The following is a 25,217-nucleotide window of genomic DNA, read 5'->3' on the forward strand; positions in this document are numbered from 1 at the left end:
GATTGGGAGGCAAGCAATGCACAAATACTATCATGGTTTATGAATACCATGGAGTTCAAGATCGCCACCAATATCATCAAATTCAAGAAGGCATGTGACGCATGGAGCTTTCTAAGAAGTACTTTTATCCAAAAGGATATGGCTAGACTTTATTATCTCCAAGATAAGGTACGTAATTCAAAACAAGGAGATAAAAGTGTAAGAGATTTTTACGGTATTTTATCTCCTATTTGGGATGAATTAGCCATGTTGGAACCAAAATGGGAAGGTTCGGCTATTGATATGAGAATGACCCAAATTGAAAGAGAAAATCTTTTCTCCTTTCTTTATGGCCTTCGACCGAAATTTGAGCAAGTAAGATCTTCCTTACTTCATAGGACCACTTCTCCTTCTATAAGTGAGGCCCTTGCTCAAATTTGTCAAGAAGAGACAACACTTGGAATGCACAAGTCTAATGATGAGGTCCTTGCCATGGCAAGGCCCGGAAATTTTGTGAAAACATATAAACCACCTCACTTTGAGAAGAAGTTCAATGGAGAAGAACACAATGGAGGAGGATACAAGGGAGGATACAAAGGAAAAATTATTTGTCATCATTGTAAGGAACCCGGACATATAAGACCGGAATGTCCCAAATTTAAAAAGGTGGCCGCCTTAAGTGAAGAACCTCAAGAATCAAGAAAAGGGGGCAACTTCAATGAATTAAATCTTGCTCAAATAGCAGAAGTCGTCTCACAACTTCTTAAGGCTGCACCTTCTACATCCGGAGCTGCCATCTCTTCCTCGTTTCCTCCAGGTAAGACCTCTTGGATTCTAGACTCAGGTGCTTCTTTCCACATTACTCATAATGAGTCTCTATTATCTGATTGCACTAAATCATATTTTTCATGTGTGGCAACTGCCGATGGTACCTCTTTAAAAGTCAAAAGCTTAGGAAACCTTGATGATATTTAAAAAAAAATCTTTGTTCCAAAAGTGAGAGTCATTCCCAAACTGGATTTGAATCTTTTTTCGGTCTCTCAAATTGTTGACTATGGTTGTAAAGTATTCTTCTCATCTAAGGCGTGTTGGGTGCTGGATCTCCAGTCAGGGAAGCTGATTGGGTAAGGCCATAGACGCGGAGACCTTTACTACATGGATTTCCTGTGTTTACCAAAATACTTGTTTTGTAATCATGTCAAAGACATTAATATAGATCTTTGGCATAAAAGATTAGGACACCCAAGTATATCCAAATTATCTATTTTTCCATTTTTGGAAAAATTTTGTAAAGATAAAAATTTTGTATGTGAAGATTGTATACTTGGAAAAATGCAAATGATACCTTTTGGGTCTAGAACCTCTGTGACACATAAAATTTTTGAATTAGTGCATTCAGATGTGTGGGGTCCTGCCCCTGTTATGTCAAAAGGTGGTTATTCGTACTATGTTACATTTATAGATGATTTTAGTAGACATACTTGGATTTACTTTCTAAAACTCAAATCCGAAGTTTTTTCATGTTTTAAAAACCTTCATAATCTAGTTAAAAATCAATTTAAAACAAATATTAAAGTCTTCCGCTCTGACTCTGGGGGAGGGTTTCTTTCAAATGAATTTCAATTATATCTAAAAAATCATGGAATTGTGCATCAAAAATCATGTCCTAGGACACCTCAACAAAATGAGATTTCTGAAAGAAAACATCGTCACATCATTGAAACTACTAGAACCCTACTTATTTCAAAAGAAATTCCAAATCAATTTTGGGCTGAAGCTGCCCTAACCGCAGTCTATCTGATAAATAGAATGCCTTCTCAAACTTTGGAAAACAAGTCTCCTATTGAAAAACTCTTTAAAATTTCTCCTGATTTAAAAAGACTAAGGGTATTTGGTTGTAAATGCTTCGTGCTTCTTGAAAAATATAGCAAACTCTCTCCTAAAGCCATAAAATGTGTCTTTCTTGGTTATGCTGATAATAAAAAAGGATACCGATGTTATGATAAAACAAATGCTAAACTCTATGTTTCTAGAAATGTTACCTTTCTAGAAAATGACAATGGATTTGATTTTGAAGTTCCTAAGAAAGAATCCGAGTATGCTTTCTTATTTGATTTGTTACCAATAAAGGTATTAGTAATGATATTGAAACCTTCGAGTCTATTAATGACTCAAGTAGTGAACCATCTCAAGATCTTCTTCAATACTCTAGACGAAATACTGGGGAACATCCATGTGCCCTTGACAGATATAATCAATTAACAAATACTGAAGAAACTAGTGTTAGAAGGTCAGAACGAACACATAGGCCTCCAAGTAGGTTTGTCTCATATGAATCCTTCTTACCAAACTACAGGGCATGTCTTCTAGCCATTCATTCCTATCATGAACCATCCAACTATAACGAGGCCAAAAATATAAACGAATGGGTTGAAGCCATGAAAATTGAATTAGATGCATTACACAAGGCTCACACTTGGGCAATTCAACCTCTTCCTATCGGAAAGAAGATAATAGGGTGTAGATGGGTGTTTAAAATTAAAACAAAAAGTGATGGGTCTCTTGAGAGATATAAAGCAAGACTTGTTGCAAAAGGATATTCTCAAGAATATGGTATAGATTATGAAGAAACTTTTGCCCCAGTAGCTCGTATGACTACAGTTAGAACTCTAGTTGCTATAGCATCCATTCGAAAATGGCCGATATATCAATTAGATGTTAAAAATGCATTTTTGAACGGAAACTTAAATGAAGAAGTATATATGGATCCTCCCCCTGATCTGTCTATTGAAAAAGGCATGGTCCTTCGTCTTCAAAAAGCCCTATACGGGCTTAAACAAGCCCCTAAAGCATGGTATGATCGGTTCAGTGGTACGATATTAAAACTTGGATTTAAATCTTGTTACACTGACACTGCTCTTTTTGTGAGATCTACAGGTACCTCATTAATCATTCTTCTTTTGTATGTTGATGATATGATTATAAAAGGGAATGATCAAAAGAAAATTGAAGATATTAAAATTTTGCTTAAAAAATCTTTTGATATGACTGATCTTGGTTTTTTGAGATACTTTTTAGGAATTGAAGTAGTCTACTCACCAAGAGGATATATTTTATCTCAAATCAAGTTTGCAACTGATATTGTTGAGCGTTCAGGAATCACGGACACAAAATATGCTGATACTCCTGAAGTAATAAATGCAAAAATGCGAGCTGAAGATAGAGTATTATTAGATGATCCAACCCCTTATCGACAACTTATTGGATCGTTGATGTACCTGTCCATTACAAGGCCAGATATTACGCATGCCGTACATTCTGCAAGTCAATTTCAACATGCGCCCACAACCGTCCACACGAGTGCAGTATTAAGAATAGTTCGATATATCAAGAAAACTATATCTAAAGGACTATTATTATCCTTTTCCTCATCTTTAAGTCTTATTTCTTACACTGGTTCTGACTGAGGAGGAGATCCCAATAACTGTCACTCAACTACTGGCTTTTGTGTGTTTTTAGGTGATTCTCTCATTTCTTCGCGATGCAAAAAACAACAGAAAGTGTCTTTATCCTCTTCGGAAGCTGAGTACAAGGCAATGGCTACCACAACCACTGAAGTTGTGTGGATGAGAGCACTACTTTCCGATATGGGTGTTGATGTCTCAGAACCTTCAAAGCTATGCTGTGATAATAAAAGTGTCATCTATATAGTCAGCAATCACACATTTCACGAGCGAACAAAACACATTGAGATGGATTGTCACTATGTTCACGAAGAATATTTGAAGGGGACCATTACATTGCCATATGTCCAGTCCGAATTTCAGATTGCAAACTTCTTCACCAAAGCTCTTCCACTACCTCAATTTTTGTATCTTCTTAGCAAACTTTCGGTGATTTCCCCATAAGTTTGAGGAGGAGTGTTAAAAATAAAATTGTATCCGAATACCCGATAAGGGTATTTTTGTCTTTTATCATATAGTACAGTCCACTAGGGACTGAAATGTAATTTAACATTATAATAAATAAATAAACTGCCATACAGCTTAGGCACAACAGTCATATTTATGACTGTTGTGCACAACAGTAAAAAATATGACAGTTGTGCACAACAGTCAAAATATGACTGTTGGGCAACAGTCCAACTAGACGTTGGACTGCCACCCAACAGTCATAATAATGACTGATGGAAAGCAGTCCAAAGAGCTGGACTGCCTCCCATGTGTTGGAGTGAGGCTCTATCTCCCTTGTTATTCTTCAATGCTTTTAGAAGCATTTGAGGGTTTTCTCTAGAGTTTTTTGCCCATCTTATAGGCTTGTATGCCTCTTGTGCTGTTTGGTATTTTTATCTCTTTTGAGATTGTATTTGGTCCATTAGTGACCAACTTTAAGTGAGTTTATTAAAGCCCTTTGTTGGCATTGTGTTTGTTTCCCTATTGTTCTATTGTACCTTGTTTCATTACAGTAGGGAGTAGGATCGGAGAGAAGAACACCATCATCAATCTTCATTTTAGCTTCTACTATAGCAGGAGTTTCACAAACCTTATCATCTGTAATACCCGACCTATCAATAATCTCAGATGCAAGTTTAGTTTGAGATAAAAAATACCCTCTATGAGAGTATGCTACTTCAATATCCAAAAAACAAGTTAGAACTCTCAAGTCAGACATTTCAGACCTATCCTTTAAAATTGATTTTATGCTGTTAATCCTATCACTTCCGGTTATAAGCATGTCATCCACATATAGAAGTAAAATAACAATCCCTATATTGAATTTTCTAACAAACAAAGTAGTATCAGTAAAACATGATGAAAAACCATTTTCTATCATTACGGAATTAAACCTATCGTACAAAGCCTTGGGGGCTTGTTTCAAACCATAAAGTGCTTTTTGAAGGCGAAGCACCTTTTTTTTAGGAGACTCCATTCCAGGAGGAGCATCCATATACACTTCTTCAATTAGATCTCCGCTTAGAAATGCATTCTTAACATCCATTTGATAAATGTTTCACTTGTTGATTGAGGTAACGATTATAAGACATCAGACAATGACCATTCGAGCTACCGGGGCAAAGGTATCTTCATAATCAATCCCATATTTTTTACTATATCCTTTCGCAACAAAACGGGCCTTGTATCACTCTTAGTCTTTACCTTAAATACCCATCTACACCCTATTGCTTTCTTACCTTTAGGAAGGTCTTGAAATTCCCATGTCTTGGCTCTTCTCAGAGCTTCGAGTTCATTATCCATTGCGGCTATCCATTCAGGACATTTTTGTGCTTCCTCAAAGTTTCTAGGTTCTATGTAAGAATGAATGACGCTTAGACAGGCTTTATGTTTAGGTGAAAAAGACTCATATGAGATGAACCTAGAAGGGATTTTTCTCTGTCTTTCGGTCCTACGAAGGTTCTCCTCACTTTGAGGAGTAGTCCCACCAACATCATCATATCTTTCAAGGGCACTTCTGAAAGTATTTCTATCTCTATGAGTATAGGTTATGGGATCTCTATGCGGTTCCTCATTGACATGTTGATGAAATGAAGAAGACTCAGGACCGGTTTCGTTGTTACTTGAGCCACTCTGATTTGACTCATCATCACTAGTTTCATCATCTTCAGTTAAAGGATCAAATAGAAAAGAATAGTCTACATTCTCGTCATTAGGTTCAAGTTTTTTGAAACCACTGAGATTTTCCAAAAAACTTACATTTCTGGAAACATATAGTTTATCATTTTTAATATCATAACACCGAAAACCCTTTTGAGTTTCGGAATAACCAAGAAAAGCATAAGAAATGGCCTTGGGGGAGAGTTTGTCATTTTTATCAGTAAGATCAAAACATTTACATCAAAAAACCCTTAACTTGCTATAATCAGGTTCTTTTTCATATAATCGTTCAAATAGGGAAACTTTGTTCAAATTTTTTGATGGGAGTTTATTTAAGAGATAGACCGATGTAAGGGCTGCCTCAGCCCAAAGTCTTTTCGGAATATTCTGTGAAATGAGGAAGGTTCTAGTTGTTTCAATGATATGCCTATGTTTTCGTTCAGCCAACCCATTTTGTTGTGGGGTTTTTGGACAAGATTTTCGATGGAGAATACCATGACTTTCAAAATAACTTTTGAATTTATTTGAAAGATATTCACCACCAGAGTCGGTTCTAAGTATTTTTAAACTTCCATTGAATTGATTTAAAATCATCATATGAAATGTTTTAAAAATTTTAAAAACTTCATGTTTATGTTTAAAAAAATATATCCAACAAAATCTAGTGTAATCGTCCACAAAAATAACATAGTACGAGAAACCTCCTTTAGATATCACAGGAGCCGGACCCCATACATCGGAGTGAACAATTTCAAAAGATTTTGTTGTAAACATGGATCTTTGAGTAAACGGTAGACTTTTCATTTTTTCAAGAATACATTCATTACATACAAAATTCTCATTACAAAGATGCTTAATAAAAGACAAATAAGAGATTTTAACAATGTTGGGATGCCCCAGTCTCTTATGCCATACATGAATCTTTGTTTTGAGTAACATTACAAAACTGGTTCTTGGGAATTTGGAGAAAATCAAAATAGTAGCGGTCTCTTCTCCTAGAGCCTTCCCCAATCAACTTCCTGGACTGGCGATCCTGTATCCAACATTTATTATAAGAGAATTTTATATCGCAACCATAGTCTGAGAGTTGAGAGACCGAAAGTAAATTTAAGTTTAGTTTTGGTATAAGACGAATTTTTGGAATAAAGAAGTCTTGTTTTTCAAAATTGCCTATTTCTTTAATTTCAAGAGGTGTTCCATCCGCCGTTGAGACAAAAGATGAAAGAGAATTTTTTGAAAAATCGGAAAGAGAACAAACACTTGGAGTCATGTGAAAAGATGCACCAGAATCTAGGAGCCAAGATGTCTTACCAGGAGGTGAAGAGGATGGCATAGCGGCTCCGGAAATGCCTCCCTTGAGAAGAGGTTGTAGAGCATCAACAATTTGTTGAAGGAAAAGAGGCCCATTTGATGAAGATGGTCGTTCCTCTGGTTGGGATGCCATAGCCGCAACAAGTATTTTCTTTCATTTGAGGCAAATGGGTTTGATATGCCCGGGTTCTTTACAAAAATGACAAGTTAATTTGCTATAGTCTTTTTTGCCATATCGATCATTTCCTCCTTGACCTTGATTTTTGAAATGAGGAGGTTTGTAGGTCTTCATATTATTCCTGGGTCTTGATACGGCATTAACCCCTTCACAATTATCTTGAGAAGAAGATGTAGCAAGGATGCTAGGATTATTTTTACTAATCCTCATACAGGTTTCTTCACCACTTAGCTTAGTGATTACATCTTCAATAGAGGGCGATGTGAAGGCGGATATAAGAGAGGACCAAATTTGTTCAAATTCGGGTCTAAGTCCATTTAGAAAATTAAAGAATCGATCTTCCTCTAGTTGTTTGTGTCTTAACTCAATTGCTTCTCCACTCCATTTTAGTTCTAACATAGCTAGCTCGTCCCAAATAGGCGATAGTTTGGCAAAATATTCCCGAATAGACAAATCGTTTTGTTGAAGGGTCAATGCCTTCTTTTGGAGGTAATACTTGTGTGATAAATCCCTTGATGTATACATCTTTTCAAGATACAACCAAGCTTCGGAGGCCTTTTTGAACTTAATAATGTTGGCGCTGATCTTGGTTTCTACGGATGAAAAAATCCAAGACAAGATCTTGAAGTTCTTCATTTCCCACTCATCATGCTTTTTTGAATAATCTTTTAGGGTTTTTTGTCTATCTTCCCCTTCAAGAATCTTAATATCCCCTTTTTCAGTGATGGTAAGTTTGGGTTCGGGTTCCGGTATTGAACCTTGAACGTGCTCCTAAAGGCTTTTTCCTTTGATATGGGCTTCCATATTGTCGGCCCAAACATGATAGTTTGAACCACTAAGTTTAAAATCGATGGAGAAATGGGAGTCTTTTTCACCCATTAGAGAGGGTAGAAGATAAAAAATAATACGTACCTCAAAAGATTTTCAAGTCTTTCTTGACAAGAGAGGCTTATAAAATATTGCTCGAAGAAAATGATCCACTTCAAACTCCAATAGCTTGAAGGCACATTTTTCGAGGCACTTAAAAATGAAGAGATGCACGATCCTCCTTCTTCAACGAGGCTCTGATACCATGTAAAGTATCTCAGACATGATACTAAGATCAAGACCTTAATATTCTTGATAACAAACTCGACACACATGCACGATAAGAACACTTGTGCACAAAAGCACAACTCACAAAATCTCACAAATGCACGACATAAAAAATATTGGAATCACTTTATTGAGCACTTGGGCTTTGACTCAAAGCTGTAAGAAATACAAAGGGGGGAAGCCCTTATTTATAAGCAAATAAAAGAGCCACATAGGGGGCTCCCAAGAGAGTCGTTGGGAGCCCCGAACGATCACATATGTGACTGTTGGAGGCTCCCCAACAACTCTTTGGGGAGCCTCCCTATGTGGCACAAATTACAAAAACAAAAAAAAGAAAAAGGAAAAAAGTTACAAGCATATTCCAAAATGGAATATGTGTAAAACAGGAATTCACAGGAATACCCTTTTCGGGTGAACAAGAATATATACAACAACAACAACTACGCCTTCATCCCAAAACAATTGGGGTCGGCGATATGAACCAAAAAAGAAAATCATTTTGGGTCTTCCACATGAATCCTTCTCCTCCAATCATTTCTATCCAATGCTATGTCCTCGAAGAGGTTCAAAGCATTCATATCCTTTTCTATCACCTCCATCCATGTCTTCCTAGGCCTACCCCGACCTCTTTTAACTAATATATTTTCCCATTTCTCCATCCTTCTAACTGAAGCATCATTAGGCCTTCGCCGAATATGTCCAAACCACCGTAAACGATTCTCTCTCATCTTATTTTCAATGGGTGCAACACCTGAAAGAATCTGAATAGGGCTTCAAGATGAAAGAATCTGAATAGGGCTTCAAGATAGTGCGCCTTCAAGCTTTGGAGAATAGCCTTCAATCTGAAAATACAAAATAAAGAGAAGAGAGGAGAGGGGGAGAAGAGGAGGATGCCAAATGGAAAGTAGGGCACGTTAAAAGTATCGTGACCCTCTCTTAATAAGATATATATAGGATCTAACACTACTGAACAAAATACATGAAAAATATACAAGATTACAAGTATGCCACCGCCCAAGCATGGGGAAAGCATACGCTCGGATATGGATCCAATATCGGATCCATATCCGATACAAATACAATTCTAACATCCCCCTCAAGTTGTGCATGAGTTTTCATCATGCCCAACTTGTTCTTCAAATGCCAAAACTGTGATCCAGTGAGTCCTTTGGTGAAAAGATCAGCAACTTGTTCAGAAGTATGTATATATGCAGGGGAGATTTCCTCATCTTCTATTTTCTGACGAATGAAATGTTGATCAATCTCAATGTGCTTGGTACGACTGTGAAGTATGGGATTGAATGAAATTTTAATGGCACTTTGATTGTCAACCAGCATGGAAGATTGAGCAATAGGAAGAGATAATTCCCCAAGGAGGTGACGAAGCCAAGTAGCATCGGCAGTGCCAGCAGCCATGGCCCTATATTCAGCTTCTGTGCTGGATTTTGCAATGGCGCGTTGTCTGCGACTACTCCAACAGACAAGATTAGAATTGAGAAAGACACAATAGCCAGAAACAGATCGGCGTTCATCAAGATCGCTTCCCCAATCAGCATCAGTGTAAGTAGAGATAATATGACCATCCACAGTAGGAGACATGTGTTTATAAGTAAGTCCATCGCCAATAGTCCCCTTGAGATAACGTAAGATACGCTTGACAGCTTCCATATGAGTGTCTGTGGGAGCATGCATAAACTGGGAAACTTGATTGACAGCATATACAATGTCGGGCCGAGTGAATGTCAAATATTGAAGTTTCCCAACAATACTGCGGTAAAGGGTTGGAACAGGATATGCAGGACTGCCATCTGAAACGTTCAACTTTGCATGCAAAACGTTGGGCGTGTTAATGGGCTTACAATCAGACATACCAGAGGATGTGAGAATATCAAGTGCATACTTGTGTTGAGAAAGAGTGAGGGAATCCTCAGTCCTGTCTAATTCAACACCCAAAAAATATCTGAGGTCCCCGAGATCTTTCATTTTGAAGTGTTGTTCTAACACTTCTTTGATTTGGACGATATGAGAGGAAGTATTTCCCGTGAGAACAATGTCATCCACATATATCAATAACCAAGTAGTGATCCCTCCTTTGTGATAGATAAAAAGAGAATGATCAAGAGCACTCTTCTGAAAACCAGCTTCTTGAATGTGAAGGGAGAACCTTTCAAACCATGAACGAGAAGCCTGTTTTAACCCATATAATGACTTGTGCAACTTGCATACCCATAGATTAGAATCATTAGTAGCATATCCTGGTGGTTGTTCCATGTAGACGTCCTCTTTGAGGAAACCATGAAGAAAAGCATTTTTGACATCAAGTTGATGTAATGACCATCCAAAAGTAACAGCAAGAGAGAGAATAACTCGAATGGTACTCATCTTAACAACAGGGCTGAAAGTCTCATCATAATCTTCCCCATGTTGTTGAGTGAAACCTCTAGCCACAAGACGAACTTTATACCTATCAATACTGCCATCTGGTTTATATTTGATTTTATAAACCCATTTAGACCCAACAACATTCTTATCCCTTGGCCGTGGAATGACTTCCCATGTTTGACATTCATTCAAGGCTTCCATTTCTTCATTCATGGCTTCAATCCAACGGGAATTTTGAGAGGCCTGAGAATAACACTTTGGTTCAGTCTGTTTATGCAAACTGGTCATAAAAAGCTGAAAATCCAAAGTGAAAGTGTTATAGCTTATCCATCTATCCACGGGATGTCTCGCTCGAGTGGACCTTCGTGGATGAGAAGGAACAATGACATAATCAGTAGTAGAGGCAGGAGTGCGACGAGAATAAACCAAGCCAGAAAATCTGTCTAAAGGAGGATCAGCCATCTGAGTATCAGACATGTCTGCTTCAATGTGAGTACTATCCATCTGGGCATCAGACATTTCTGCTTCAATGTGAGTACTGTCAGAAGGGGCTGGAAAAGTGGTCGGTTGAATCCCATCGCCTAAGATATTAGCACATAACCATGGATCATATAGTCTGGACGCTGAATCATGAATAGCCTTGGAAGAAGTGTGAAACTGCAATCTGAGTTCATCAAAAACAACATGTCTTGAAATATGTATACGGCCTGTTAGGGGATTATAGCACCTATAGCCTCGATAATGGTCTGCATAGCCCACAAACTGACACATTATAGCCCGAGCCTGAAGTTTGTTCCGGAGGCTGGAATCAACATGAACATAGCAAATGCATCCAAAAACCCGAAGCTCATCATACTTAGGATGCTCATGATTCAAAAGAAAGAAAGGAGATTTCCCTGCGAGAAGAGCTAAAGGCAATCGATTTATAACATAAACGGCCGTGTGAAATGCCTCAGTCCATAGAGTCATAGGGAGATCAGTGTCATGGAGCATGCTTAAGGCAGTCTCTACAATGTGTCGGTGCTTGCGTTCTGCAATGCCATTTTGCTGTGGTGTGTGTGGACAAGATATCTGTCTAGTGATGCCATGATTTAGCAAGTATTCAGTAAATTCAGATGATAAATATTCACCACCACCATCACATTGAAAATGCACTATGTTGGATGAAAATTTATTTTGGATGAGGGCATGAAATTGGCTAAACAAACGGAACACTTCAGATTTGTGTTTTATGAAGTGTATCCATGTATAGCGAGAAAAAGAATCAACAAAAATGAAATAGTATCTACTGCCGGAAGGAGATGAGACAGGAGCTGGTCCCCAAACATCAGAGTAAATCGTTTCAAACAATTTAGAAGCTCTTTTATTGATGGAATTAAAAGGAAGGGCATGACTCTTACAAAGTTGACAGCTTGAGCACATGCCTGACTCACTAACAGGTCTCAGACTGGATTTGTGCAACAATCCATTATTAACAAGGCTAGAAATAAAAGAATGACTACAATGGCCTAATCAATTATGCCAAATGGACGACATATCAATTTGAGTCAAATTGACTTCATTCGGACTGATAGGAAAAGAAACAGATGAACTGGACTTGGACATTGGAGGAGCTTCTTTGAGGACGTACATGTTGCCTTCACGAATTCCTTCAGCGAATATCGTCTTGGTGAGAGGATCCTTGACAAAAACAGAGGAAGGAGTGAATTCAACTGATGTGGAAGAGTCATCAATGAGTTTAGATACTGAAATAATGTTTTTCTTGACATTAGGGACGACTAAAACATTGTGTAAAGGAAGAGAAGTATGCGGCAAAGAAACATATGCATTACCAATGTGAGTAATTTTGTGGTGAGTGCCATCACCTGTAACTACAGAACCTTTTGCTAAATATGGAGATGCACTAGAGAGTTTACCTGCATCATCAGTCACATGGGCGGCAGCACCAGAATCCACATACCAGACACCATCATCATTTTGCTTGAGATTCAGATTAGAAATAGCTGTCATTAAGAGTTGTTGTGCATCGGGCGTGAATGAGGAGGAAGACGCTCTAGAAATGATAGAGGGGGTTGGCCTGTGATCACGTCGACCTCCCTTAGCTTTGTTCTGAGGATTGTGCCAACATTCAGATTTAACATGTCCTCTCTTGTTGCAATAGAAACATGTAGGGATACGCTTTGGCATGTTAACAAGAGTGCTGCCCTGAGGAGTAGGAAGAATACCCTTTCCTTGTCCAGATGTATGAGCCCAAGTATGTGCACGCTGTCCTGACACACCATGTGTAGAAGTAACTAAAATACTGGGCGAAGTAGAAATGGAAGCATCATGCCTGTGAACTCTACTAGCCTCATGCTGGATCAATTTTGCCTTTAAGTCTTCAAAAGAGGGTAAGACAGGGAGAACCTCCAGAGCAGTGCAAAATATATCAAACTCTGACCCTAGACCACTAAGAGCCTGCTGAACTTTATCCTTGTCTGAAATAGGATGGCCAATAACAGCAAGTTGATCGCTTACATTTTTAATCTCATAGAGATACTCAAGTACAGATCTGGAGCCTCTATTTATGCTTTGAAATTGACGCTTCAATTGAAGATATCTAGCTTCTGAAACTTGAGAGTATGTATTTGCAAGCGTATTCCATAGTTGAAAAGCTGAGATATCATCATCTATACCTGCAAGCACTTCTTCAGAGAGGGTAGAAGTAATATAAGCAACTAAAACCTGATCATGTGCCATCCATACGGCATATGCTGGATTAGGGATATTATCTGTAGCAGTCACCGAACTAGTAGCATCCTTTGTTTCACCCAAAATCAATTCAGGCGGGGCTGGAGTAGAGCCATCAATATGACCATATAGACAATGGCTCTTAATGAAAGGGACTATCTGACGTTTCCACGTCAAATAGTTGGAATGGGTTAACTTTTGGGAGATGAGTTGGGAGAGAAAACTCGAAGAGAGGGTGGACATGATTATGCTGATATAATATTTGTGTTTCCAAAGGTACTCGGCTGAAGGATCAGGCACTCGGCTGAAGGATGAGGATCAGGCACTCGGCTGAAGAATGAAGATCAAACTCAGCAGATCGTGGCCTGGTTGACAGGCGTGATGAAGAAGGCAGACGTAACTCAGCAGTTCGTCGATTGTGGCTGGAGAAGACTCGCTCGTGGCTGGAGAAACAGGCGTCGATCGTGGGTTGCTCTGATACCATAAAAGAATCTGAATAGGGCTTCAAGATGAAAGAATCTGAATAGGGCTTCAAGATAGTGCGCCTTCAAGCTTTGGAGAATAGCCTTCAATCTGAAAATACAAAATAAAGAGAAGAGAGGAGAGGGGGAGAAGAGGAGGATGCCAAATGGAAAGTAGGGCACGTTAAAAGTATCGTGACCCTCTCTTAATAAGATATATATAGGATCTAACACTACTGAACAAAATACATGAAAAATATACAGGATTACAAGTATGCCACCGCCCAAGCATGGGGAAAGCATACGCTCGGATATGGATCCAATATCGGATCCATATCCGATACAAATACAATTCTAACAACACCTACCTTCTTACGTATCTCCTCGTTCTGAATCTTATCTTTTATTGTATTTCCACACATCCATCTTAGCATACACATCTCAGCTACACTCATTTTTTGAATATGATGTCTCTTGGCAGCCAAACATTCTGTACCATATAGTAAAGCGGGCCTAATAGTCATCCTATAAAACTTTTCCTTCAACCGCAATGACATTCTACGATCGCACAACACTCCAGTTGCACTTTTCCATTTCATCCACCCAACCTTTATCCTATGATTTACATCTCCATCAATTTCTCCATACTTTTGAATGATAGATCCCAAATATTTGAAACAATCATCCACCGGTATTTCTTGCTCACCAAGCTTCACTACACTCTCATCACTACTTCGTTGCTTACTAAACCGACATTCCATGTATTTTGTCTTACTCTTACTCAACTTAAAACCTCTTGCTTCCAATGTCTGTCTCCATAATTCTAACTTAGCATTAACCCCAGCTCTAGACTCATCAATCAAAACAATATCATCAGCAAACAACATACACCACGACACATTTTCTTGAATTGATCTCGTAAGCTCATCCATCACTATAGCAAATAGGAAAGGGCTTAAAGCAGATCCTTGATGTAACCCAACCGTTATAGGAAAATTGGTTGTCACCCCTCCACAAGTGCGGACATTGGTTACTACTCCTTCATACATATATTTAATTATACTAATGTACTTTAGAAAAACACCTTTCTTCATCATTGTCCACCAGAGAACGTCCCTAGGTACTCTATCGTATGCCTTCTCCAAATCAATAAAAACCATATGCAAATCTTTGTTCCTCTCTCTATTTCTCTCAATAAGTTGTCTAAGAAGATGTATAGCTTCCATAGTTGATCTTCCAGGCATAAAACCAAATTGATTCTCCGATATCATGACAATCTTCCTCAACCTAGACTCAATCACCCTCTCCCAAAGTTTCATAGTATGACTCATGAGTTTTATACCACGATAGTTTGTGCAATCTTGTATATCACCCTTGTTCTTATATAGAGGCACCAAAGTACTCTTCCTCCACTCATTAGGCATCTTATTTGTCCGCCAAATCTTGTTAAAAAGATTTGTCAATCATTTTAAACCTTTCTCTCCCAAGCACTTCCAAGCCTCGATAAGTATACCATCTGGGTCAACTGCCCTTCTTGATTTCATTTTCTTCAAAGCCTTTGCAATTTCTTTCTTTTGAATCTTACGCATGAAGTCACGATTCATCTCATGAAAAGGAATGGAGAAGTCTCCAAGATCCTGAGCATGACTTTCATTAAATAGCTTATTAAAATAATCTTTCCAGCTCTCCTTAATCTCCTCATCTTTGACTAAAACCCTTTGTGTTTCATCTTTGATACATCTAACCATATCCAGATCCCTCGATTTCCTATCTCTCATCTTTGCAAGCCTATAAATATCCTTCTCACCCTCTTTGGTATCCAACTTATCATAAACTGTTAAAATATGTGTACTCGTACACATATATGTATGTTGAAATATAATCCTTAAATGTATATATATATATATTTATATATAAAGATACGTATACATATATATGTATACGTATCTCTATTTATATATATATAAATATATATATTTTCTCTTTCTAAATTACCCTCAAGGGTATTCTTGTAATTTGTCATTTTATGCATATTCCAATTGGAATATGCATTGTAATATTTATTTTATTTTTTGTTTTTTTATTTTTATTTTCCTACCATATTGGGGGCCTCCCAATAGAGACGTTGGGAGCCCCCAACGGTCACAAACGTGACCGTTGGGGGCTCTCCAACGTCTCCTTTGGGAGCCCCCAAGGTGGTCCCTTTTTGTGCTTATAAATAGGGGATTTCCCCTTTGTTTCTCTTAAGAGTTGGAGGAGCTTTTGCTCCATGTAATGGGTGTTACACCCTTATTTTCTTCAATGATATCAACTTATGCCTTATAGGCATTTTGCCCCTTTTGTGGGTTTACGTGTTAGCACATTATGTGCTTGTGTTGTTCCCTTTAATGGGTATATTCGCACTTCATGTGCATGTGTGTTGGTTCATTATTGAATCTATTATTTTCAAAGCCATTTCTTTACATGGTATCAGAGCGAGGTCACGATGGGGTTGTCTCTTGGTGCAACGGAAAACGTGGTGCTCAAGAAATGGTGAAGTATTCACTGTTCCTCTCTTTTTTTTAGAAGTTTTCGGTATGTATCTCTTTTCTTAACATATTATGCATTATGAATCTATTTTTTCTTGCACATTTAGTGTTTTTTGATAGTTGAATCATTTTCTTTTCGCGTGTTCGTATATTTTAAAATATCTCTTTTTAATTTTGGTAAACGTGTTTATTGTCCAAATATATAATTCTTGTTTATATATTTATCGATTCCTCATCACATATAATAGTAATTTATGTTTTTCAAAATTGTCTTCAATTATGTGAGATTTATGATTCTTCCATAAGAATTTCGTGATTAACCTATAAGTTAACTTTTTATATATGATTTCTTGCTAAATTAATGATCTTTGCTTAAAAACTCTTGTGTATGGTCTTTAGTGCATTTTTTTGTGAAAAAAAATATTTTGATATAATTTTTGTATGAGAATTTCTTGCATCTAAATCTTTGTTGTTTACTTTTTTATGAACCCTGAGTAGCTCTTGTTAATGATAAATATTTATGAACTCCTAAAAGTCTCTCAATGGTTTTTGGTTTATTTAAAGAATTTTGAAAAATTGTTTATGATAAATATGTTGTGTGAACCATTGTGAAAGATCTTTTAAAATTCTTCTCACACTCTATAGAGTGCATAGTGTATCTATTGCATTCTTTGGTATAAAAGATTTTCATTAATTTTGATTTTTCCTCTAGTGATGCAACTTTTTAAACATGTTTTTCACATAAGGTTTCAAAACCTCTTGATTGTATCTCTAAGGATGCCTACATTGGCCATAATATGGTCTTCTTTGTCTCAAGTTGCATTTATCAAGCATATAATTGCATAATTAAAGCTTGAGAATCTCAAGCATTTGTTCCTTTTATGAAATACATGCATTATTGCATGTTTGCCTTTATTACGCTTTTTGCATACTTTGTTCAAGTGATTGTGAGTGTCCTCGTACACTTCTTTTACAAAATATTTATGTTTGTATGCGTATTGTCTATTCATAGACATTTTCACATGATACTCTCTTTTCAATAAAGAGATGTTTTTATTGCCTTCTTTAGGTTTTGTGTTTGTTTTTGTCCCTTAATAGACTTATAAGATTGTTTCTTTTATCATTATAAATGCTTCCGTAATATCTTAGTACATGTTGTCCTAAATGTGCACATTTAAGATTATTGCCATTTTGCATCTTGGTATAAATATAATTGCAAATTATAAAGGCTTGATTTGTTTCTTGGATTATTCCAAATCCTTTTTCACACATGACATAGCTTAAATATTTCATGTTGTGTTTATTAAGTCTTTTTATAATGATCATGATTGAACATAATTTCGTATATATACAACATTATTGTTATATGACATATTGTTGTGATTAATTATGTTGGACCTTTGAATCGGCCTTCTTTGTAAAATCATTTGGAAAATGTTTTCCCTAAGAGTTCATTGCCTTTTTATGGCATTTTATCTTCTATCCATCACATGTTATATGATGCATCAAATCTTTTTTTTATGGCCTTATTGTTATATTAGAGATAGTTGTTGAGGTGAGTTATGGGCACCTTGTGTTATGTCATTTTAGATTGTCCACTTGCCATATTATAGATGGTGATTGAGGTGAGTTATGGGCACCTTGGGACTCTAGAATGATTTAGTATATGATCTCTAATTATGAGTGTGTCACTCGTTTGATTTTGACCATTGATCTTATGGATGCTCTTATTTATATATAAATATGATGGATATATGATGTTTGAAACCTTAAATATTTTAAGGTATATTAAAATCAAGGTTTTAGGGATTATTGCCCAACATTTTATTGTTTATGAAAATTATGAGTGTATTTGCACATTTGTGATTTCGTGTTTTTGTGCACAAGTGTTCCATATGTTCTTGGTGTGCGTATGTTCACACATTTATTCTCAAGAATATTGTTCTATCGATTGTAGTATCTTGTTGAAGATACTTTTACATAGTTTATTCCAAAATGTTATTTTTATGGGTATTCTTTTTGAAGAATATTGTTCTATTGATTCAAGGTTTTATTTATATATATGTTTGTCATTACAAGTTTTGATTTCCTCAAAAGTCTTTTCCTTTTATAACTCTTATCTAAGTGTCATCATATGTAGACAAGAATTTTATTACACCTTTGTGTTGGTAGCCCTTTGTTGGCTTTGTTTCTCTTGGTCTAGTAGCTAAACACACTTGTATTGAGTGTTATTATACGTAGGCAAGGCACGTTGATTCATACCATGGTGTGTGATCTTAGTCCATGTTGGCATTTGTGTCCTTGTTCTAGTCGCTGCAATGTATGCCCATGGTTGGCTTCTTTCACTCATTTCAAGTGACATTTTATGTAGACAAGAGATGTATTGTGTTTTAGCCCATGGTTGGCTTGATACTCTTGTTCTAGTAGCTGAACATACTTGTTTTTTAGTGTCTTTTTACGTAGACAAGAGATGCTTTTGGTCCATGTTGGCGTGTATTCTCTTGTTCTTGTCGTTGATACACTCATTTCAAGTATTATTACATGTAGACAAAAAGTATTTTTACATACCTTTGTGTGTGTCTTTTGGCCTTTAATGACATTATGGTTATGTTTTTGTTCTACTAGCTTATACACTTGATTTGTAGGTTTTGGAGGACTAATGAGGTAGTTGCTTATAGTGGATAAACTACTATTGAAAATTGCAAAATTTCATTCATAACTTGGGTTTTTAGATACAAGTGAATCATATCTATGATATATTTTTAAATCAAATTGATATTTTAGCATTTAATCTATATATTAAGTGCTTACAATTTTTTCGGCCACTTTTGTATTTGATATGCAAAATGAGTCTTTTTGTCTCAAATGATATTCATTCTTAAATCTTGGGTGGATGTTTTAATATACTTAGTCAAATCTTGCTTCTTAGTTATGACATTTGGTTGACATAGAACTTCTCCCTAAATATGTGAAAAACTCTATTGTTGATCTATGCACCTTTATAAAGCCTCTCTTATTGAAGTTCATATTCGTCATGCTTTTGGACATTTGTGTCCGTGTTCTTTTAAAACCTTTGGAACTCTTGTGTTCATTTTTTACTAAAGTATGTTTGGAGCATGTTCATTAATGATTTCTTTAAGTGTTAATTCATTTTATGATAGTATATGCATATGCTCATTATGGCCTTTTAGGCCCTCATTCAATAAAGCATATGTAGCTTATGCCTCTTCGTAGGCTTATGGTGGTGCCCTTTAGTGGACCTTTTTGTTAGTTCCCATTATGGGGTTGTGTTTGTCCAATGTTGGACCTTATGAATGCATTATGCATTATTGTATTTTGTTTCCGCTCACTCTTTAACATGATATGTGATTTTGAAACTTTGGTTTTCTAAATTTTCTTTTCATGCTAAAGTAATTATCCTATCATGTGCTTCAAATTTCTATGCATAAGTTATAATTTTGCACCTTATTAGGAATGTTCCATTTGAGTAAAGTGCAAAGATATTTTTTATTTGTTCTTTGTTGTTATCCCATAGGATCTTGGAGATAGGATAAAGAGAAGTACCCTGGATGGATTGGGAAATGTGTTCACCATCAGAAGGCAATTGGAAGGCATTTTCAAGTTTCAATTGCATCCTTACCAAAGCCTCCTGGAGTCTTGCGACTTGTTTCAATCTTTTCGTTTCCCCGCAAAGATTGAGGGGGGGTGTTAAAATATGTCTACTCGTACACATATATGTATGTTGTAATATAATCCTTAAATGTATATATATATATATATATATATTTATATATAAAGATACGTATACATATATGTGTATACGTATCTCTATTTATATATATATATATATAAATATATATATTTTCTCTTCCTAAAATACCCTCAAGGGTATTCTTGTAATTTGTCATTTTACGCATATTCCAATTAGAATATGCATTGTAATATGTATTTTATTTTCTGATTTTTTATTTTTATTTTTATTTTCGTACCATATTGGGGGCCTCCCAATAGAGACATTGGGAGCCCCCAATGGTCACAAATGTGACCGTTGGGGGCTCTCCAACGTCTCCTTTGGGAGCCCCCAAGGTGGTCCCTTTTTGTGCTTATAAATAGGGGATTTCCCCTTTGTTTCTCTTAAGAGTTGGAGGAGCTTTTGCTCCATGTAATGGGTGTTACACCCTTATTTTCTTCAATGATATCAACTTATGCCTTATAGGCATTTTGCCCCTTTTGTGGGTTTACGTGTTAGCACATTATGTGCTTGTGTTGTTCCCTTTAATGAGTATATTCGCACTTCATGTGCATGTGTGTTGGTTCATTATTGAACCTATTGTTTTCAAAGCCATTTCTTTACATAAACCTCCTTATATACCTTATCCCTCGCGTTCCGAACTATTTTTTTTAGCTTTCTTCTTTGCTATCATATACTTCTCCAAATTCTCATTATCACGACTCTTATTTAGATTTCTATAACACTCTCTTTTAACCTTAATAGATATTTTGACATCCTCGTTCCACCGTGATGTATCCTTACCTAGCGGTGCACCTCCTTTAGACTCACCCAATACCTCCTTAGCCATCTTTCTCATGTCACCCGCTATCTTATTCCACATTGATTCTGAATCCTCCTCGAGACACCAATCAACTTCCTTAACTACCTGCTCTACAAACATTCCTTGTTTAGATCATTTCAGTGCCCACCACTTAATTCTTGGATCTATCCTATGTCTATCCCTTTTGCGGCATTGTCTAATTCTAAGATTTAAAATTAAGACTTTATGTTGTGTAGCTACACTTTCTCCCGGTATAACCTTACAATCGATGCAACAACCTCTATCTCTCTTTCTAAGTAGGAAAAAATATATCTGACTCGTATTAACCCCACTTTTAAATGTTACTAGGTAAGACTCCCTCTTCCTAAACAAGTGTTTGTTAAGATCATATCATAGGACAAACCAAAATCTATATATATATATATATATATATATATATATATGAGATTACAAATATCGATACATATTTTAAAAGGAACTAAGTTTAAATTGCTTTTTAACCTAGCCGAAACCCTCTTTTGTGGTCAAATGAGGGCTTTGACCCTCATTTGACCACGGAAACTTAAGGCATGTACGCTTCAGCGTGAAGCGTGCCTCGCCTCGAGGCGTGTGCCTCAAGGCGTATGAGGCGCACGCCTCGGGGCTTTTGCGCTTTGTACGTGCGCCTTGAGGCGGGGCACACTTTTTGTGCCTTGAGGCGCATTTTTAATAACACTGGCAGGAACGATTTAATTTGAAGGAGAGATCTATTTTTTGTTCATTCTCCATTTTGACTTGATAGAAGGAAGATAAAATATGGAAAAATACGAAAACGCTCCTTCACCTTGAGTTCCGCAAGCACCACCAACCCACGAATCGTGAAGGACCAGGAGCACTATATCTCTGATACCATGTAATGAAGTATGCAGGATTGTAGGAACCAAGTGCAAAAGCATGGACAAGTCCAATAGTGGACAATACAAAGGCATGAGGCACAATATAAGCACAAATGCAGGAGACAATACAAAGAACCAACAAAGGGCAATACAAACAAGTAAAAATTATATTCTTTATTGAATATATGTTTGGAAAAGCATGAGAAGAATAGGGGGAGAAGACCCTCATTTATACACAACCAAGACAAGAGAGAGGGATGCCCTTGGGAGCTTCCAACGGTCACATTTGTGACCATTGGGAGTCCCCAACGACTCTATGGTCTGAAAAGACCATAGAGCCCTCATTTGGTCTCCCTAATCACATGTATATAAAAATAAAAAAGGAAAATTATTAAAGGAAAAAATTACTGCTTTAATAAACCATATTTATTTACATGTGAAAAGACAGAAATGCCCCTATAGGGCATTTAACTATTACAAGACAAAAAAAATATATGTAAATATATGTATATAAACATAAGTATATATACACATACAAATATTTCAACAGTTATATTAAATTTTGAAATTTCTCAATTTCATCCTATAGATTATGTTCTTAAATGTGTACAAAATTTAGTTTTTTCAATAAATAATTAAGATTAATAACACGTGTATTTCAACTTTTTATTTGAAAAATAAAATTCTTATTTAAAGGAACATGCGAGATACTTATGGCAAACATGTTTCCTAAATAAGGGAAACGAGTTTCCCATATAAAGTAGGTTTCCCATGTGATGTGAAACTGGTTTATCAGTTGATGGGAAACGGGTTTGTCATGCATTTTCAGAAGTTTTCTGCAAGTTTCAAAAACTCTAGGTTTCTGGTTTCCCAAGAAACAAGTTTCTCACATGTAAGTAGAGTTTCCGGTAACCCTGGGCAAAGCCCTATGCTTTTAGAGAAGTGGTGGTCTTGTCGGAATCTGATCTTCACTCTATTAAAAAATGACTTACAAATTATTATATGCTTTATGATTACAAAAATGTCACTGCCAACAGTCTTTCCTGCCGGGGGTGAATAAATTTTTTTGGCGAACTTGTTAACATCTACAAGTACTACACCTGCTTTATATATGTAGTTAAAACAAAAGATTGGTATTTCATTTTTTTTTTGTGATTTTTTGTTATAGGGCTATCTGCAAATTCTACCCTAACATACGAAGTCGACGATGCCAATATTGCATTAACATCGGTGAGGGTTTTCTTAGGAGAATTAAAAAATAAGTTGCTTTTATTGGGAAAAGATCTTACATAGACTTGGAGATTTTCTTGAATTAAGAATCATAAAAATTAAAAATTCTAGCATTTAACATGACTCGGTTTCTCAAAAAAGAAAAAACATTGTCAGAGATTTTTTTCACTTTAACATGATATATATATATATATATATATATATATATATATATATATATATATAGAGAGAGAGAGAGAGAGAGAGAGTGCTCACTTGCTTCCCGACTTGTGTCAGTAAGCGAAGTGCCGAGATGCTGCTGTGGTGACATTTATCCATTGAAGTAGGGAGGACCTCCCCAACCATCCTGGCCTCTTCTTTTGGGATAAGGTTGACCAATGTGGAAGTAGCTTGCTTACCAGGCAAGCAACCAAATGGAGAAGCTAGTTGCTGGAAGTGTCACAAGGTAACACAGCTGTATACGAAGTTTTGCTCCCCCTAGATTTTGTAGTACTCAATTCGTTGTTACTTGGAGAACCAAATGGAGAAGCTAGTTGCTAGAAGAATGTCCCGAGCTAAAACAGCTGTATATGGAGTTTTGTTCCCCCTAGATTTCGTAGTACCCAGGTCATCGCTACTTTGATTAAAAAAGTAACTGATAGTTTCCACTTTTCTCCGATTTTTGCAACCAACCAAGTGGCGATCTGTCACTCTGATTAACTTCATCCATCCACCTTTGTGTGTGTGTGTGGCTTTCCATAATATTAGATTTTGTAGGGAACATATTGAGTTCCATCTTTATTACCTGTATTTGGGTTTGATTCTCGTATAATTTGTCTAAAGCAAATATACCTAACAATACAATCTTTCCTTAAACATGCACATTTTCTGGTCATGCTGAAATGTTCCCATCATGGGTTGTAGATACCCAAAATAGGGAACCTGATAAAGTATGTTATTGCCAGCTCTGGCCATGGGATTGATCTGTTCAATTAACTGCCGAATTCTAGTGCAATTTTTATGATTGAGCAGACTGAAAGTAATGCAGGACAGCTTTATGATACACAATATAGCCTTGCTTTTTTGCTGTGATCATTGTGTTGTTTGTGCTTGCTTTTTTATTCTTCCAGTTAATTAATTGTTTATATGATAATCCATCAGTATGTTTGTGCAAGCATGCAATGGACATGCTGTCAGATCTAGCTACTGAACTGTTGTTTTTCTTTATAGTGTACTATAAACCAGAGCAGAGATGGTTGAAGTAGTCCAACTGCGTCTGTCATTTGGAAGATAATAGTGTGCTTCTTTTCCATGGCAGCATTTTTTTGCCCATTCTGGCGTGCTTGTTATGGTTCATATGAGCATGTCGCTCCTGCAATGAGTAGAATATGCTGGCAGCTTTCAGGTCTTCGATAAAGGAAAGGCTGTCAGCGTAAAAGCATCGCGGTGTTGTACAGTTGTCTGGTGAAAAATTTGATGTAAATTTTTCTAAAGAGTGTCACCACTTGTGCTTTTGCTTCAAGTAGAAAGGAATGGAGAAATTGAATTCGTAAGGTCGGCCTTGCTTAGATGTGACAATACATGGTATTTATGCTGTATGTATGTAAATTTTGGCATCTTATATAGGTTTTTTCTGTTGTAAATTTATGTATGTTATGGTATATACAATTGCGTCAGTTGTACTTTTGTTTCATATTCTGCTTGTTGCCCTCTGCTATGTGACCTGCATCTTCAGATCTATATCCCATGATCGCAATGAAATTTATAGATGTGGTAATGTACTCCTAGGGAGGAAAAAAGGCAATTTTTGTTTTCTCCTAGAGTTTTTCTTTTTATAATAATTTTCTGCATTTTAAAGATAACCATCTGAAAGCAATGTCACAATGATACTTCAATTTACTCTCCTATCATGTACCTTGTATACAATTATTAATGTCCTTTAGGCTTTAGCCGTGTCTGTGATTTTTCTTTTCATTTGGAACATGAAAATATAAGATTTTGAGATTCAAACGAGGGAGGGAGAACAATGTCGAGAGTACCTTGTTGTAGCCGTTTTGAACGTATAGAATGATTCCCTTGTTTACTTGTTTCAAGCTTGGCCGTCATTAATTTACTTTTTAACGGCAGCGAAAAAAGTGAGATGTTTATGCTGTGGGAGTGCTTCTAACTTGCTTTGTTTGAGAACCATTTTTTCTTTCTTTTTTCTCTGAGAAATTTTCAAAAACACACCTAAAGTTAGTTTGGGAACTAATGAAAATTGCATCCAAATTTTGGAAGATTTTAAAAGGCACCTAAATTTGTGCA

The 25,217-nt window shown here is 36.5% G+C and overlaps 1 protein-coding gene across 2 annotated transcripts in view; it reads left to right on the forward strand.

Moving 5' to 3' along the window:
• The window catches only part of LOC149823309 (E3 ubiquitin-protein ligase PRT6-like), a 133,201-nt gene extending 108,614 nt beyond the window's left edge, over positions 1–24,587 (forward strand). Inside the window, exon 19 of one of the 2 annotated variants that reach the window (XM_090018775.1) lies at positions 24,144–24,587. The gene's annotated coding sequence lies outside the window, so the exon portion shown is untranslated. The remainder of the gene's footprint in view (positions 1–24,143) is intronic. The other variant, XM_090018774.1, reaches the window with a different exon arrangement.
• Positions 24,588–25,217: the final 630 nt, after the last annotated feature.

Source organism: Nuphar pumila, chromosome 10 (genome assembly GCF_984573655.1).
Source record: "Nuphar pumila chromosome 10, dmNupPumi1.hap1.1, whole genome shotgun sequence".
NCBI lineage: Eukaryota > Viridiplantae > Streptophyta > Magnoliopsida > Nymphaeales > Nymphaeaceae > Nuphar > Nuphar pumila.